This window comes from Piliocolobus tephrosceles, chromosome 9 (genome assembly GCF_002776525.5).
Source record: "Piliocolobus tephrosceles isolate RC106 chromosome 9, ASM277652v3, whole genome shotgun sequence".
Classification (NCBI taxonomy): Eukaryota; Metazoa; Chordata; class Mammalia; order Primates; family Cercopithecidae; genus Piliocolobus; species Piliocolobus tephrosceles.
Genome location: NC_045442.1, coordinates 100,320,802 through 100,338,182, shown reverse-complemented (window position 1 = coordinate 100,338,182; position 17,381 = coordinate 100,320,802). Strand labels below are relative to the sequence as shown.

The 17,381-nt window shown below is 42.6% G+C and overlaps 1 long non-coding RNA gene across 1 annotated transcript in view; it reads left to right on the top strand.

Moving 5' to 3' along the window:
• The first annotated feature begins 624 nt into the window (after nt 1-624).
• Nucleotides 625-17,381, top strand: part of LOC116418934 — a 70,584-nt gene continuing 53,827 nt past the window's right edge. Inside the window, exon 1 of the long non-coding RNA XR_004229145.1 lies at nt 625-943. This is a non-coding gene — a long non-coding RNA (uncharacterized LOC116418934). The remainder of the gene's footprint in view (nt 944-17,381) is intronic.

Below are 17,381 nucleotides of genomic sequence, written 5' to 3'. Positions count from 1 at the left end.
TGGTGGTGGTATGAGAGTAGGATATTTGCCCAAACACCTAGTTGATCAGATCAGCAAATACAGGTAAAGAAGGTGGCAGATGAACAGAACTGGATACACGTGTGTAAGGCAAGTGACAATGTCCTCAATTATATGCTGGAATGAAAAGCACGTGTCCACCACTTTAAGCACCTGAATTCCAAATGACATCACCTTCCTTTGTTATTTGCATCCTAGAAAATACACCTCCAAGGATAATGTGTGCATATATATACATATATTTCTAGGGTGAGAGAAAGTATGAAGAATAAAGGGAGAATTGACGTACCATTTAACATTTTTGAAATGTTTGAAAACTGCCATTGGGAAAATCGTATATTTTGCTTTAAAAATGACACATTTTATTTTAAAATATTCCCACATTTTTTATTTCAGGAGAAGGGGAGGTAAGGGCTGTTGTTTAATAAAACCTCCCAAGGCTGAGCATGGCTGTCATTTCTGGAGTCTTTCTGCTGAGGCCATTTCTCCTGTGATCGTGGGCTAAAGGGCAGAGCCGCATGCCCCCACACCTGCTTCTGAATTCTGAACACAGGCCAGAGGAGGGGAAGGGCAGGATGTTTGCAGAAGCAGAGCTGACCCTTGGGTAAAAATGGGAAAACAAAAAGTGGTCAGGATAGATTCCAGAGTAGTTGGAGTTATAGGGAAATCTTCACTTCCAGTGCTCTCTAGATCCTCAGCACTACGCCCTGGCCAGCCCTGAGGTAGTGGAGCCCCCTCTCCTGCCCTGGACTGGCCACCCCTCTCACTGGATGAGTGATGTGCTCTGGCTCAAAGACCGAGGGGGCAGGTGGAGGATGCCTGCTGCGGAACGTGGGTGCTCCCTCCATCAGCATCTACTCACTGGGAGAGGATCTGCAGCCGTCACCTCCAGGTAGAGGTCCTGGTAGAGCTGTTGAAGAAAATGGTAATGTCTGCATGGTCACTGGGACCACAACTCAAGGGTGGAGGAGACTGTAATGGGATGGGGTGAGGAGGAGGTTCCAGGTTCCACTCAGCTGCCCAAAGGCTGGAGGGTTAATTTATGACCCTATCCCTAAGGGAGGGATGAAAGCCTTTGCCCTCCATGAAAGGATTCGAGGGGCCTGAGGACCTTCTTAGTGGCCCTGAGGTCATGATGCTAGTTTGTGCTGTGTTGTGTAGGTCACCATTGTATTTTGCTATTGTGGGAAAACAGAGGCAGTGCAATGACTGAGGAAGAAGAAGAATGTAATTCTGTTGGGGGCTTGGAAATCTCCAGCAGGGTCCACCCATGGAATAGGACACCCCTGGGCCAGGGGAGAGGAAAACAGAGTGCCCAAGGCCTCAGCTTCTCCACTAAGCACCTGTCCCCTCTGCAAGGGGAGAGGGCCACCAGCCGAACCAGTGTCACCTTGCCCAGATCCCAGAACTTGGGCTCCAGAAGCAGCAGTCAGAAGCTTCTGGAGCAGCTCATAGACCCCTGACCCAGGCCCCCTACACTCTCTGGTGGTCCTGTAGCAGCCTCCCGCTGGAACTGTCCTCTCACTGCTTCTGTAGAATTATGCCACAAGGGAGAAGCAGCTGGCAATACATGTGACTGGATTTTTCTTTTGTTATAATGAGAAAGTGAAGGAATACTCGTGGGCCAATTTGTAGAGAGACAGAGAGAGAGAACATATTAAATATGCTATAAGGAAGGTGGTCTCTCATTTCCCTGCACATTGTTTGGCAAAGATGATGTCATTTCATTCACATGTCAAAAGTAATTGGTCCCTTACCAACCACCTATGAAATTAAGAGCATTTCACATAGATAGATGGAAGATTCAGGGAGCACGGTTTTCATTTATGATTATTTTAGTAATTTCAAAGTGAAACGTTTGCCAGACTAAACAACAAAGTTCTTTGCTTGTTTCAAGAGTCCCCTGAGTGTGAATCATGCCTTGATAGACTATTTTTTTTTTCATTTGTAGTCTTCACTGAATCTCCAAACGATGGTACACCAAATTAGTCATCACCAGCAGGTTATTGCTGGAGATAGACAACGCAAATCCAAAGACTTCTTGCAAGGTTTTCTGATGGAGTTCCTCAGACACTCTTTATTTTTCCAGTTCAGCTCACAGTCTTGGGCATCAAATGCTTTTTCTCACTCTCTAACTTTGTCCCCATCATTTCTAACAAAAACACAATTACATTTTGCTCTCAATTCAAGATTCCAGGACTAGTAAGATGATACCAGGGTTGGGTATCCACTGAACAGGAATGGCCAGAAAGATCCAGGAACTGAAATTGGGTTAGCAGATTATAGCTTCCGTGATCCTGAGAAGTTGAGCCCCCAAACCATGGCTCTACCCTAGGAGAGGCAGAGCCAAGGGGTTTGGCATCAGGCAGATATTGCAAACCCAAGAAGGCATACCCACAATCCAGGAACTCAAAAATCAGAGATGCAGCTAGGTAGCAAACACAGGGTGTGGGATCCAGGAATAAGCCCGGAAGAGACTGGGGAAAGGCCCCATGGCTGTCACATGCCTCCCACCAGGGCCAACTAGAATCCCAACTGCAGAGGCTGGGCCTATTGGCGACCCCAAGCAGCACCCACAGTCTGGAGTGTAAAAGTGGGTGGGAGCGCAGCCACCTGACAGTGATTGCAAGGGAGCAACTATTGCACGTTTCTTGATACACGCAGCAGTTCCGAGGTGATGCCCGTAAGCATTCTCAGTCTCATTGGGTTCTTCTGTACATCGACTGTAGTGACGTCTGCATTTCACAAAACATCTCCTTTTAGAGCATTTGCTAAGGCCCACCCTTTCACAGCCTGGGGAAAACTCAGGGGCCCATAGCTTTCCTCGTCACCTTTAGACATTAAAAGTGTCCCAGTTGCTTAAATCTCAAAACATCAGCTCTTTCCAGTAATTAATATGTTGAATCAAGTGTAATAATCAAAAGTATCATGCTTCATTTACGCGTAAAACTTCTCCTGGTCCCCCACCCCCATTGCATTGAGGATGGAGTGCAGTGGTAGTCATGGCTCACTGAAACCTCAAAATCCCAGGCTTAAGAGATTCTCCTGCCTCAGCCTCCTCAGTGCTAATGGTTGCTGCAGCCAGATGTTCACTCCAGCTGGTTTCTGAGTTCCCCAGGATAAGATCAGGGAGGAGAGAAAGAAGATGAGCCAAGGCCTGGAGGCCAGGGTCGCAGCAGTTGGAGGCCAGGGTTGCAGCAGCCCTTCTCTTGTGTGGTGCCTTCACAGGTTCTTCTGAGACCCTCCAACTCTCCATTCCCTGCTGGGCCACAATCCTGGGGCTGTGTCCCCTGGAGCCCCTTGGGGCCCTGAAAGCATCTCTTGCTGCATTGCTTATGGCTCTTCCTCAGCCCCAGGAAATCTGAAGTCACTTCCTACTGGGGCTGCCTCACTCTCTATTTGGCTCCTCTTACTCCCTCCTTTCCCTGAATGGCCCTCACCAGTCATGGGAAACATGACGAGTCCTTTGTACCCAACTCTGAGTGCAAGCTGACCCCAACACCACAGAGCAACCAACCAGCCAGACTCCCCACTTCTCAGCCAGACACCAGCCCACTGCATCCCCCAAGCATCAGTAGGCACCCCTACACCTTGGCTTGAGGTAGGGCAAGTGACCTCATTCTTTCTTCCAGGTGAAGCCCACAGCAGCTTTCCTCCAAAAATTCCCTACTGTAAATTTCAATTCTTTTCTTGGCTTCTCTCTCATCTTTTATATAGTCTGGAGGTGGGTGGTTGGCTGAGAGTACAAAACTGGTTTCCATAAGCACTTTTTGCAAATCTTGCATCTCACTTTGGAATGTTCTATCTATTGCTTTGGGGCCTCACTTGAAACTGAGACTAAAATAATTCCAATTTAACACCTAGTACAGCAAAGAGCATCCCCCCTTTTTGTTTCAGGGCATAGCACATACAGAAAATGATGATATTTGTGTGGTGTTCTCGGGTAAATGGATGTGCTTTCCATGGTGAGAGCTAACTGGCCAAGAGCTCCAGCTGCTTCAGTTGCTCAATGTGGTCAACTCAAGGCCTAGGGGTATAAGCACAACCTATTTGCAACATGCCAAGTGCAGGGTCTTCACAGATTCTTTCGAGACCTTTCTATTACCCCTTCCCAGCTGGGCTATAATCTGGACCCACGCCTGTGTTATTTGATGTTGTTTGGGAAGCTGTGTGCTAGGCTGTGGACAACACTGGGAGTGATGCAGAAGAATAAACTATTCATTCGAGCTGTAGCATCAGGCTTCTTGGAGGGGGTGATGCCTGAGCTGGGTCTGTGTTTTCAAGGATGAATAAGAGTTCTCTAGGCAACTGCCTTAGTCTGTTTTCTGTTACTTAAAACAGAATACCTGAAGCTGGGTAATTTATAAAGAAGAGAAATTCCTCCCTCCTTCCTTCCTTCCTTCCTTCCTTCCTTCCTTCCTTCCTTCCTTCCTTCCTTCCTTCCTTCCTTCCCTCCCTCCCTCCCTCCCTCCCTCCCTCCTTTCTCTCTCCCTTTCTTTCCTTCCTTTCCTTCCTTCCTTCTCAGGGTCTCACCCTGTTGCTCAGGCTGGAGTGCAGTGTGGTGCAATCGTAGCTCACTGCAACCTCAAACTTGCAGGCTCAGGCAATCCTCCTGCCTCAGCCTCGCAAGTAGCTAGGACTATAGGTGGGTGCCACCATGCCAAGCTAATTTTTAATTTTTTGGGAGAGATGGGGTCTCCCTCTATTACCCAGGCTAGCCTTGAACTCCAAGCCTCAAGCGATCCTCCCATCATGGTTTCCCAAAGTGCTGGGATTACAAGTGTGAGCCACCATACCCGGGCAGAAATGTATTCCTTATAGTTTTGGAAGGTGAGAAGTACAAGGTCGAGGGGCTGCCCCTGGTGAAAGCCTTTTTGATGCTAGGGTCTCTACAGAGTCCTGAGGTGGCATGGGACATCACGGCATGCTAGCTTGGGTCTCTCTTCCTTACAGATCAAGATCCCATATGAGTTTCGGAGGGCACAAACATTCAAACCATAGCAGTAGCCACCAGAGCAAGGACATTCTGGGGGAACACAGTGTTTGGTGTAAGGGGTGCACTCAAGCATGTGACGGGCAGGAGGGAAGTGGCTGGGTGGGAGGCTGGAGGCTGGAGGCTCCATCCTGGGCAGCCCTTGCTTTCAAGACCTCCTCACGGCTGTGCCCTGCAGCAATTTCACCTCAGCCTCATTCACAGTTCCTTCTTCTTCTTCTCACATCTAATTAATTATCAAATTCTTGTTTTCATCTTTTAATTATTTTCCCACCATCCCATTCCTTCCAGGCCCACACTCACTGCCATGGTCTTCATTGTCTTACTACTGTGAAGGCAAACATCACATGCATGATCATCCTTGCCCCTGTTTCCCTCTGCCAATCCAATTTCTATGCTGCAGCAGCAGTGATGTTAAAATATCAGGCCAGGATTAACTTCCCCCTCCAATCATTTTATTTCTCACTCCGTGAACTCTCCTTCCTTCCCGTAACCTGCCCAGGCCCAGGCACTTTCCCCAATGACTTCATTGGATCTCCACTCAAATAGCACTCTATCAGAGACCCTCCTATAAATGACAGCACCCTACCTCCAAGACTCCATTTCCTTACCTGGCAGCATTGATTGTCACTTGACATGTTGCATGTTTATTTCATCGTTGTCTGCCCCAGCAGAATGTGAGCTCTAGCAGGCAGGAATTTGATCTTGTCTCTTGATGCCTCTCCCATGCCTGGCTGGTAGGAGGCCCTCAGTGATAGTTGTTAAATAAATGGGTGAGTAATCCCAGCGGTGAGGCTGAGGCAGGAGGATTGCTTGAGGCCAGAAGTTCAAAACCTCCCTGGGCAACATAGCAAGACTCCTGGCTCAACAAATAATTTTTAAGTTAGCCAGGCATGATGGCTCACACCTGTAGTCTCAAGTACTTGGGAGGCTGAGGCAGGAGAATCACTTGAGCCCAGGATATTGAGGCTGCAGTGAACCATGATCACGCCACTGCACTCTAGCCTGGGTGACAGAGTGAGACCCTGAGTCTATAAACAAATAAATAAGTGAATAGAGTGAGGTGTGAGGAGACAAGCAAACTCTGACTCACTGTATACTTACAGTTTCTTTGTGGCATATAAAGCCATCCTTTTTAATAGTAACCATTTGATATTTATTGAAGATTTACTCTATGAGCAGTGCAATGCTACTATTTTATGTGTATTATTTCAGTCTCCACAATAACCTATGAAATAGGTACTATTTCTAGCTCCCCTTTTCATGTAAAGGCCCCTCGACTTTGGACTTCTCAGCTTCCAAAATAAGGAATACACTTCTGCTGAGGTATGGTGGCTTACACTTGTAATCCCAGCACTTTGGGAGCCCATGACAGGAGGATCGCTTGAGGCTTGGAGTTCAAGGCTAGACTGGGCAATAGAGGGAGACCCCATCTTTGCCAAAAAATTGTTGTTTTTCATTTACTTATAGTAAATAAAAATATGTAATAATACATTAAAACATCAGTAATGTACACTTTACATTGCACAAACTCTGGCAACTTGTTTATTTTTTCAGATCTTTTGCCATGTACACATACACGCACATATAGTTGACCTAGAGTTTGTGTATGTGTTTATTTGCTTCTTTCTTGTTTTTGCTCTTTTACAAAAATGAGATCTCATGATCTATATTGTTCCACAAGGTGATGTGTTTCAGAGAATTTTTTTTTTCATGAAAGTTACTAAGATGGACCTCATTGTTTTTTTTCGACTTGCATATGTGGGATATACCATGATGCATTTAATCTCTTCCTACTGATTGACATGCACATTGGTTTTTTGGTTTTGTTTTGGCTGTACTGTGTTACAAACAATTTTGCAATCAATCTATCTTTCTATATTGTTGATCGGGGCCCAGGTATGTAAGGACATCAGGAGGGAGATTCCTAAATGTGAAATTGCTAGGTCAGCAAACACGCACGTTCTATTTATTTATTATAATATGATACTAGGGTTGTGGTTTCTGTAGCAAACATGCCTTGCGGCTGACCCACATCCCCTCCCAGCTCCCATCTCCTTTGTCTGTCCCAGCTCTTTGCCTGAGGCTTTCTCTGGCCGCAGAACTTGTTCTGTCTGTGTCTGAGCCATAGAGTTAAGCCCCCTCACCCCGCCCCGCCCCAGCAGCCTTCAATCAATGACCCACAGGAATTGATGGTTAAATACCTCCTTGGCTGGGTGGGTTAATTCAGGTACATGTTTTATGCTGGATCACAGTTTCCAGTTGCCCACAGTGGTAACTTGATTGACAGCACACTCTTCATTCACTCCCTCGCCTGCCCAGTCTCCCTTCCTTAATCCCCCGCTGATATTTCTTAGGGTGAACCCCCAAACAAACGCTTGCATTCAAATCTTGTCTCCAGGTCTGTTTCTGGGGAACCAAAACTAAGAAACTCTTACTTACTTATGAAAAAAAGTAAAGTTTGTTCTTTAAATAAAAGTGATGCATGTACTTTGTTTTGTTAAGTATAAAAAGATAGAAAATTAAAAGTAAACATCATCTTCTAACCCAAAGGTAGTAACAGTTAATAGTGTCCTTCATTTCTTCCGAGAAAGAGACATGATTATACAAACATATATACACACATCCTTTTATATTTACATAAATGGAATAACACTAAACACCATGCAGCCGGGCGCGGTGGCTCAGGCCTGTAATCCCAGCACTTTGGGAGGCCGAGGCGGGCAGATTATGAGGTCAAAAGATTGAGACCATCCTAGCCAACATGGTGAAACCCCTGTCTCTACTAAAAATACAAAAAATTAGCTGGGCGTGGTGGTACTTCCTGTAATCTCAGCTACTCGGGAGGCTGAGGCAGGAGAATCACTTGAACCCAGGAGGCGGAGGTTGCAGTGAACCGAGATCCAGCTACTGCACTGCAGCCTGTCAACAGAGCAAGACTCCATCCCAACAACAACAAACAAACACGATGTTTGGCACTTTTACCCACTTAATGATGCATCTTGGAGAGCATCGATACTTACATATACAGAGCTTTTAGTGGCCTTGCATTTTAGGGCCACACCACATGGTTTTTAATCAGTCCCCTATTAGAGAACATTCAGTTGTTTCTAATATGTAGTTACCATCATGCTGTGACAGATATTTTTGTACATATATTTTAGGTCATTTAAAAAATTTTAAATCATAACAGAATCGCTGGGTCAAGGTGTAGGTGCATTTTGTTTTTGTCTTTTAGATATTACTGTTTCTTCCTCTTCAAATAGGCTGCGCTGATTTCTACTTCTACCAACAGTGTCTGAATGCCTGTTTCCCCACACCTCCTCAACACTGGATTTATCAAACATCTTAATATTTACTAATCTATTAGGTGAAATAAGTATTTAATTATTTTATTGTGTGTTTCTTTGAGCATCTATTCATATATTTATTGTCATTTATGGTTCATCCATGGATTATCTGTTTCTATCCTGGACGTATTTTTCTATGGGATTTTTTGGTCTTCTTCCTTTTGGTTTCCAAGAGCCTTTATATAGGGTATGGCTATTAACCTGTTAGATATGCTACTTATATTTCCTCCCATTCTGTGACTTTTCTTTAACTTTGTTTAATAATGATGAAATATTCTCTTATACAAGAGTTTTACATTATTAAATCAAGTCTATTCATTTATTTTCTTGGTTTCTGGATTTTATGTGATGCTTGAGAAGTCTATTCTCCAATTTTATAAAAATATCCATCTGTATTTCTCTTAGTTCTTTCATTTTTACATTTGCATCATTAATTCATTTGGAGTTTATTTGGTGTTTGTTGTGTTTGAAGAAACTACAAAGAAACGAGAGTGAAGCAAAGAATACAAGCCTGGCTTAAAAGTGCTGAACACCAGTCAGTGGCTTATGCCTGTAATCCCAGTGTTTTGGGAGGCCAAGGCAAGAGGATCATTTGAGGCCAGGAATTCAAGACCAGCCTGGCCAATAAAACATCACAAAATTAGCTGGGTGTGGCTGAGGCGAGAGGATCCCTTAAGCCCAGGAGATTGAGGCTGCAGTGAGCTGGGATTGCACCACTGGACTCCAGCCTGGGTAATACAGAGAGACCCTGTCTCTTCAAACAAACAAACAAAAAAATGTGCTGAATGCTTGGGTGGTGATATTGGGGAGTTGCCATTGATCAGGACCTGCTAAGGGGTTTTCCTTCATGAGGAAGGTGGTCCAGGGTCATTTTCCAGGGCTATTATTGGTGTGTGCCAGAGCTAGCAGGTACTGGCTCATGAGTGCCAATTTATTATGTGTTATATGTTATACAGCCATTCTTATAAGTTAAGTCCTATTACATTATAATTAAACAAATAATATTTTTCAGAAAGGTAAAAACATTTAAAATCTACCACTTTCAAATCATTTTACCATGTTGTCTTCTTACATATGCCTCTGAGGTTATTTACTGCCATCGTATCTATGTGGTGGAAATAGTACATAATGTTGGTATCACATTGGTTGCTTGAATTGGCCACGGTGGGAGTATTCACACCTCGGATCTCAGCAAATGCTACCAGTCAGGTTCCTTTTTTTTCCTTTGGAGATTAGCTGATAAGCATTTACCAGCACACCCCGACTTTGTCTGTCTCCGGATATGCTTATTCAGGGAAGAGTCAGGTGTGCTGGAGAGGAAATCCCAGCATCCGTTAGGGAATCAGACTTGAGAACAGTTAGGTTCTGCCCAGTCCTACCACTCTACGATTCCGGGATACTCGTGATTATTCTGCATGGCTACATTGCCAAGGGGAATTTAGCTCAGAAAAACCTGCTTTAGGGGATTTCTCCAGAGTCTTCACATTCCTAACCTGGATCTCATTTTGGTGTAATTCGGCCCTCCGATGAGGCGTGCACAGGATTTTCCCTGCAATGTCTCAGATTTAGATTCCAACATGGCAATTCAGACCTATAGATAGAATTATTTATCATCATTCATCTGTTTTCCATTTAATATTAAGTGTTCTTAAAACATTTGACTCTCTGTAAATGCTGTCCAAGTAGCCACAATGTATTGACATTTTTACTTACTCTCTTCCACATGGCAGCTCATATTTTGTAGAGAGCAAAAGAAGGTTGGGGAAAACAGGGTTTGGGATCTCACACCCACTCTTGAAATAAGGGAAGCATTATTTATCCCAGTTATAAAGAAGAGCCTTTGTTTTATCTTTGTAAGTCAGTTTTTTTAAAGAGCTAAAAACATGTAAAATACATAAAAATCACAGGAAAAAATATATGGTTCAAGTAGTTGTTACATAATTGTATGAGAACCTTCTCACTGAGAATATGAGAAAGTGACTTTTTCTGCTTCAGTATTGTATTTTAAAGATAGAGAGACTTGTAAGTGTTAGCACAAATTTAGAAATTCCTACTAAATCAATTATAACAATAATTTTATGCCTTCATGTCCTGAAACAGACCCATGTACCATATTAATAATGTTTTGAGGGGTACATTTCACCAGGAGCTTTAATTATTTTTTACAAATATACCTTGGAAGTCATTTTTGCCCACATTTCACAGATGGTTAGATTGGTCTATTCACTGGCTCTGAAACATTCCAACCTAATTTCCAGCTTCTCTCCATCTTCCTACCTTAAATGCCATCCCTCCTCTTTTCCATGGAATCATCTCAAGTCTTCAAGATTCTACAGTTTTTCCATAATTATTCCCAAGTTGAATGATGCATTGCTTTTCTGGACTTATAACAATTTTCCATATCACCCATTTGGCACCTGATTATACTTTCTCTTGTAACTTACATTGTTAGGCAATTTCTACTGTCTTTACAGTTGACCCTTGAACAATGTGGGTTTGAACTGCATGGGTCCTATTATATGGAGATTTTCTTACATCTCTGGCACCCCTGAGACAGCAAGACCAACCCTTCCTCTTCCTCCTGCTTCTCAGCCTGTTCAATGTGAAGACCAAGAAGATACAGACCTTTATGATGATCTACTTCCACTTCATGAATAGCAAACGTATTATCTTCTCCTTATGATTTTCTTAATAACAATTTATTTTCTCTGGCTTCTATTATTGTAAGAATATAGTATAGAATACATAGAACCTACAAAATATGTGTTAATTGACTGTTTATGTTATCTGTAAGCCTTCCGGTCAATAGTAGGCTATTAGTAATTAAGTTTTTGAAGAGTCAAAAGTTATGCATGGATTTTTTATTGCAGCGGGACTCAGTGCCCCTAACCCCTGTGTTATTCAAGGGTCAACTGTAGTTTTACCTCAACATTCAGACAAGAGGTTCTGATTCTGAGATGTGTAGACTCCTTTGGGACTTTAGGGAAATTGGTGATATCATAAAATTATATGTAAAATTTTGTGTATGTGCCAATGTGCCTTTTTAGGGGCAAAATTCCTTATTGTTACCAGATTCTCAAAGGGATTTTTGACCCAAGAGTCTAGTCTCCTGGAGGAATGTAATTATATGATAGGCTTTATTGTATTCTTCACAATGTCTTCAGTAACTCAGCTGAATAATTAAATGGGCACAGGATAGATCTAATGTTTTCACTTATTTGCCTTCAATTAACATCTTATTTTCTAAACCATGGAAGATGGATAATAACTTCTATTTCCATCTCACAGATGTAATGAACATATATGAAGATAATAGATGTGTCAAAGTTTTGAAAAGTTAAAAATAATACCTTATGGTTCTGATAGCCCATGTTGAGAGATGCGATAAGGAAATTCTGCACTTCCAGAATTCACCATCATTTTTATTACCTTTTCTGAATCTTCTTCTAGAGCAACAGAGCTTGGAAAATGTCTTGTCCCTTGACTTCGACTTCAGCAGCATTGATTTCCAATACCACCTCTCACCCAATAGCTTATTAATAAAAATTGCCTTATCCCCTGTTCATTACTCTCCATTCTTTGACAATCTTAAGTCCTGATTAATTACCATTGTCCCCAGTACTCTTCCTATTATAATTCTTGGCAGCTGCAATATTCTTGCAGATGCTGCTTCTAATATCCTGACTCCTTATTCCTGGACCTTCACTTTTCCAGTGATCTTGTCCTCCACTCCACTTTAGTCACCACCTCCCATGGTCAAACCTAGACCTTGTCTTTACCAATAACTACAATCCTTCTGTTGTAGGCAGAATAACAGACCCTCACAAAGATGTCTACTTTCTAATCCCCAGAATCTATGAAAATGTTAGATTACATGGCAAAGGGAAATTGAGGTTGCAGATGGAATTAAGGTTGCTATGCTGGATTATTCAGGTGGCCCCAGTGTAATCACAAAGGTCCTTAAATATGGAAGGCAGAAACAGAAGAGGTCAGAAGGGTGTTCTGGATAACTCTACCCACTATCACTGAATTTGCAGATGAAGGAAGATGGCCACGAGCCAAAGAATGTGGTTGGCTTCTATGTCCTGGAAAGGACCAGGAAATGGATTCTCCCTAGAATATCCAGAAAGGAACAAAGCCATGTCAACACCTTCATTACAGCCCAGTGAAATCTATTTCAGAATTCTGATCTCTAGAACTCCTAATCACACATTTGTGTTGCTTTAAGCCAATAAATTATGATAATCCATTACAGCAGCAGGAGGAAACACATACACCTTCCTTTCATTAGCAGATGAGGCCAAGGTTGCCTTCATGCATCCCACTCTATTTTTGCAATGTACTTCCTCTAGTACCCAACTCTGATAATATTTTGATCCCACTAAATCCTGTAATCCATTGATCCTATAACCTTTTTACTGCCTCTCATTCCACTCCCCTGTGTTTTTCCTACTTGAGCAGCTCAGATTCGATGACCAAGTGCTGGAATCACTCACCTGCAACTCTCAACTGCAGAGTAATTCAGTTAAATCCAACCCTCTCCCTATCTTGTACTTGAATCTGCTAGTTGAATATGGTTGGAAAAAAACACACAGCCAATCTCACTGGTCTCACTTTAAGTTCATGACTCTAAAATATCACATGGGACCTTAGTGTGCCAGGAAGTCCCTGCTGGGATTTCATGATCCTTCCCTCTAACTTTCCTAGGAGACTATTTCACAAATTGTCTTCTCTCTGGAAATATCCAAATTCTTTTTCTCTATCTTCACTCTCTGCTGATTTTGTGTGTAGGTAACCTTATTTCTTATTCCATTGAGAAAATAGATGATCAGAAGACTTCCTTAAATCCCCACCACCCTACATACCCACTCACCCACCTACACGTCTTCCCTCCCATAGCTGTGAACCATTGGTGAGGGCAGGGAAGATTCACCAGTCACATCTCCTGCTTCTGTCTTCTTTGGTTCCATGAAATCACTTTTCCCACTTTCAACTGGATCACTCTCAAAAGCATACAGACATTCTGCTATTTCTTCTGTCTTAGAAGAACCCTGTCTGGGCCCCACATCCCCCTCTGTCTCTGCCCTACTCCTCTGCCCACCGAGAGGTGTCTGCACCCCCTCCTCCTCCCATCTTCTCTTGAACTAACTCCAGTAGGGTTTTTGTCCTCTCCTCTACCCTGAAACTACTATTGTCCAAGTCACCAAGGCTTCCCCAAGGCTAAATCCAGTCATCAGTTTCCGATCCTCATCTTACCTGACTTGTCAGTAGCACCAGATACTATCTCTGGTCTGGATTCTTGCAAACGTCTCTAACTGGGTTCCCATCTCCTGCCTTTGGGACCGTGCAGTCTATTTTCTACTGGGTAGTGGAGGATTTCTGTTTCATTTTGTTTTTAGTGAGTCACATTATGTTGCTCCTCAGCTAATCACACTCTAATAACTTCTCAGCTCACTCAGGTAAAAGCCAGACTTCTCTCAGGGACCTTCAAGTGCTGCATAAAATGGCCTGAGGTCACTGCCTTCATCTGCAGACATGCTCTGGGCTCACTTTGCTCTAGCTTCGGACCTCCTGGCAGCTCCTCAGACTCACCAAGCACCTTTCTCCCTCAGAGCCTCTGTCCACTGACTGTGCCCTCTGCCTAGAACAGTCTTCCCCAGAGGCTGATGTGGCTTGTTCCCTTCTCCTTCCAGATTTCTCATCAAGGTGGTGTTCCTGACACCCTCCAACATGAAGGAAAAGCACGTCCTGCTCTGTCCCACCCCTGCTTCTTCGTTTTACCTTGTCTTTTTTCCCATGGCATGTATCATTATCTGAGATTGTATATATATAATATTATTCAGTTACATATAATAAATTATATATTAATACAGTCCTATGCCCCATAATGTGGGCATTCACTGACAACATCACTGTTGTCACATATAATAAATTATATACTAGTACAGTCCTATGCCCCCTATATGTGACATTCTGGTCACATATAGGACATTAGTTCCATAAGATTCTAATACTATTATTTTCCTGTACCTTGTCTATGTTTAGATATGCCTAGATACACAAATATTTACCATTGTGCTCCAGTTGCCTAATGGCGTTGAGGACAGCCACATACTGTACAGGTGTGTAGCCTGGAAGCTATGGGCTATACCACACGGCCTAGATGTGTAGTCAGCTAGACCATCTAGGTTTGTGTGCACTCTGTGATGTTCGCACAGTGACAAAATGGCCTAACGATGTATTTCTCAGAACATATCTTCATCATTAAGTGAGCCGTGGCTGTTTATGTTTATGTAATATATTATATATGTATATTAAATGTATTTATAGACACATACAGTATATGTATATGTATGTGTGTATTTCTATGTGTGTCTGTCTACATATGCATGCATACTTATTTCCCTCACCAACTAAACTATAAATGCCACCGAGGCAGGGAGTTTGTTTTGTTCCTGGCTATACCTCCAGCAGCTAGGAAAGTGCCCTGTGTACTGCTGAATAAGTTTGTTGAATCAATAAAAGAAAGAATAAATGAATGAATGAATTTAAGTAAAGCTGAACGCGCACTCAAATGGATCACAGTTTGACTGCAGATCTTTGTTGTCATTGTTTTGCAGCCAGGCAGGCAAGATGAGCTTCTCCTAGCTTTGTGTGTGTCAGCTTCAGTACTTATCAAATATTGATAAGTTTGATCTTGGGATTTAGTCTACCTAATGTGTTTCAAACCTCAAGAGGCATCTTCTCTAGGGAAGTCCTAGAGTCCTGTGATGTCACCACTACCTAGATTTCTTTGTTGTCTTTTGACAATCTTCCCTTAAATGCATGCTTCTCAGGGGATAAGAATAAGGAATAGAAGTTAATTATTGATGTTGTCAGTGAATGTTTTCTTCGATATATGTGCAAATCATTGCCTTTTTTCAGGAGAAGCTTACCAGAGTAAAGAAGCACTGTGTTCTCCATGGTGAAAGTGAGAAGCTCAATTCTAAAACACCATTTGAAAATCATGTCTGTCCAATAAACAGTGTATAATGATTGGGATACCCTAATACCATTCTTATATTTACTAAGGGATGTGCGGAAATACACACTCCTAGAAAAATTAATCCAGTTAAATTTTTCTCTTTCATTTTTAAATTCTTTAAGCCTCAACAACCCAAGAGTGTAGGATACATTTATACCTGGGCTATTAGAGCTATTTTCAGTTTTAACTATTCCAAGTTTCCATCCTCTCACAAGGAAATGTTAGCAACTCATGGTTAATCTGGGCCATGAGCAGAAAGAATTTTTCCCTTTCTCTTATTTTGATGTAAAGGAAAAATCTCTGTAGAAACACATGTTTTTGGAAACACTGGACTTAGAGAACACTTTGTGGTGGAGAACTATGGAATTTTGATCAAACACTGTACTACTTATATCCATCCCTCTGAATGAAAGATACAGCACATGTAATAGTGGGAAACTGAGGTTTGCCAGGGCTTAGACAATGTGTTTATGACCAATTCAAGGGCTCTTAAATGGTGGATAAGTTATTTTCAATGTTTCTGTAATTCTAAAGTGCAGGAATGATGCTGCATGATAGCTGACCAACAATGGTGGGTGTTAAGAATTCCATTCATTGGGTATTAATAGCATCAAGATTATAACTGTCTTACACCCTTGCTTATTTCATGATCTATTTCTGGAACCGGAGATTTGGAGGTTCACCAGGTCTGCAATCCTGTCAGCTTTGACTTGATCAGTGAGCCAAGTGCATTAACCCAAAAGATTCAACTGAGAGAGGGAGGGGGAAAAGGAAAACTTTAAGTCTAAGTTTGTTGGAACCCTGCACAAAAGAAATTGTACAGTCCAGATAACTATCTGGGAGAGTTGCTAACAACTGGGGAATAGCTGAATAGCCTGATATGGGAATTCAGAGAAGTTTATGGCAAAGTGAGTGTTAACTAAAAAATATATCATTCATTCATTTATTAATTCACTAACAAAGCTATAATTAAGCACCTACATTGTGTTTGGCAAGTGGCAGAGAGCAGGTCTGTATGCCAAAATTATTTTGGGGGATAGAGATTTAAGAAGGCCACAAGGGTGGTGAAAATGTTATCCAAAAGGGCTTGGTTCCATTTTTTAGCTGCTTGACCTTGGACACGTTACTTAACTTTTCTGAGTCTGTAGAATGGGAATAATAACTCCCAGGTTAAAAGATTTCTGAGGATTTAGTGAGACAATTCTATGAACAGTAAGACAATGACTTGGAAAGCATCTCACATGGTTCATGGTCCACGGAAGGCATTCAACAATGTAGGTTTCTGTCCCCTTCTCTCAGGAAAGGTGTGCTAGTCTGTTCTGCATTGCTATAAAGGAAGACTTGAGACTGGGTAATTTATTTTAAAAAAGAGGTTTATTTGGCTCACAGTTCTGCAGACTGTACAAGAAGCATGGTGCCGGCATCTGCTTCTGGTGAGGGCCTCAGGAAGCTTCCAATTATGGCAGAAGGTGAAGGGGGAGCAGGTACATCACGTGGTAAGAGAAGGAGCAAGAGAGATGCCATGCACTTTTAAACAACTAGCTCTTGTGTGAATTAACTCATTACCATGGGGAGGGCTTCCCCCATGGTAATGAGTTAATTCATGAGGGATCCGCCCCCATAACCCAAACACTTCCCAGTAGGCCCCATCTCCAACATTGGAGGTCATATTTCAACATGGGATTTGGGGGCAGTACAAAACATTCAAACCATATGAAAAGGGAATGGCTCTGAGCGATTCCCAAGGAAGGCAGGAAGGAGTCCTGGGAAGCAGGTCTGGCTCTAAGAAATGGCACTCCTGGTTTCTGTATAGTGTATGTAGAGAAACATCCCATATTTCCCATGAAATGCACGACTCAAGTATTTGGGTTGACGTCCTTGGACCTTATAGGTTGGCAATGGTGCCCGACTGCTTCCCTTTGCTCACAGCTGAAGAGGAAAAATTTGAATTGTGACTGAAGAAAATGTCAACTGTGTATATATATGTGTGTGTGTG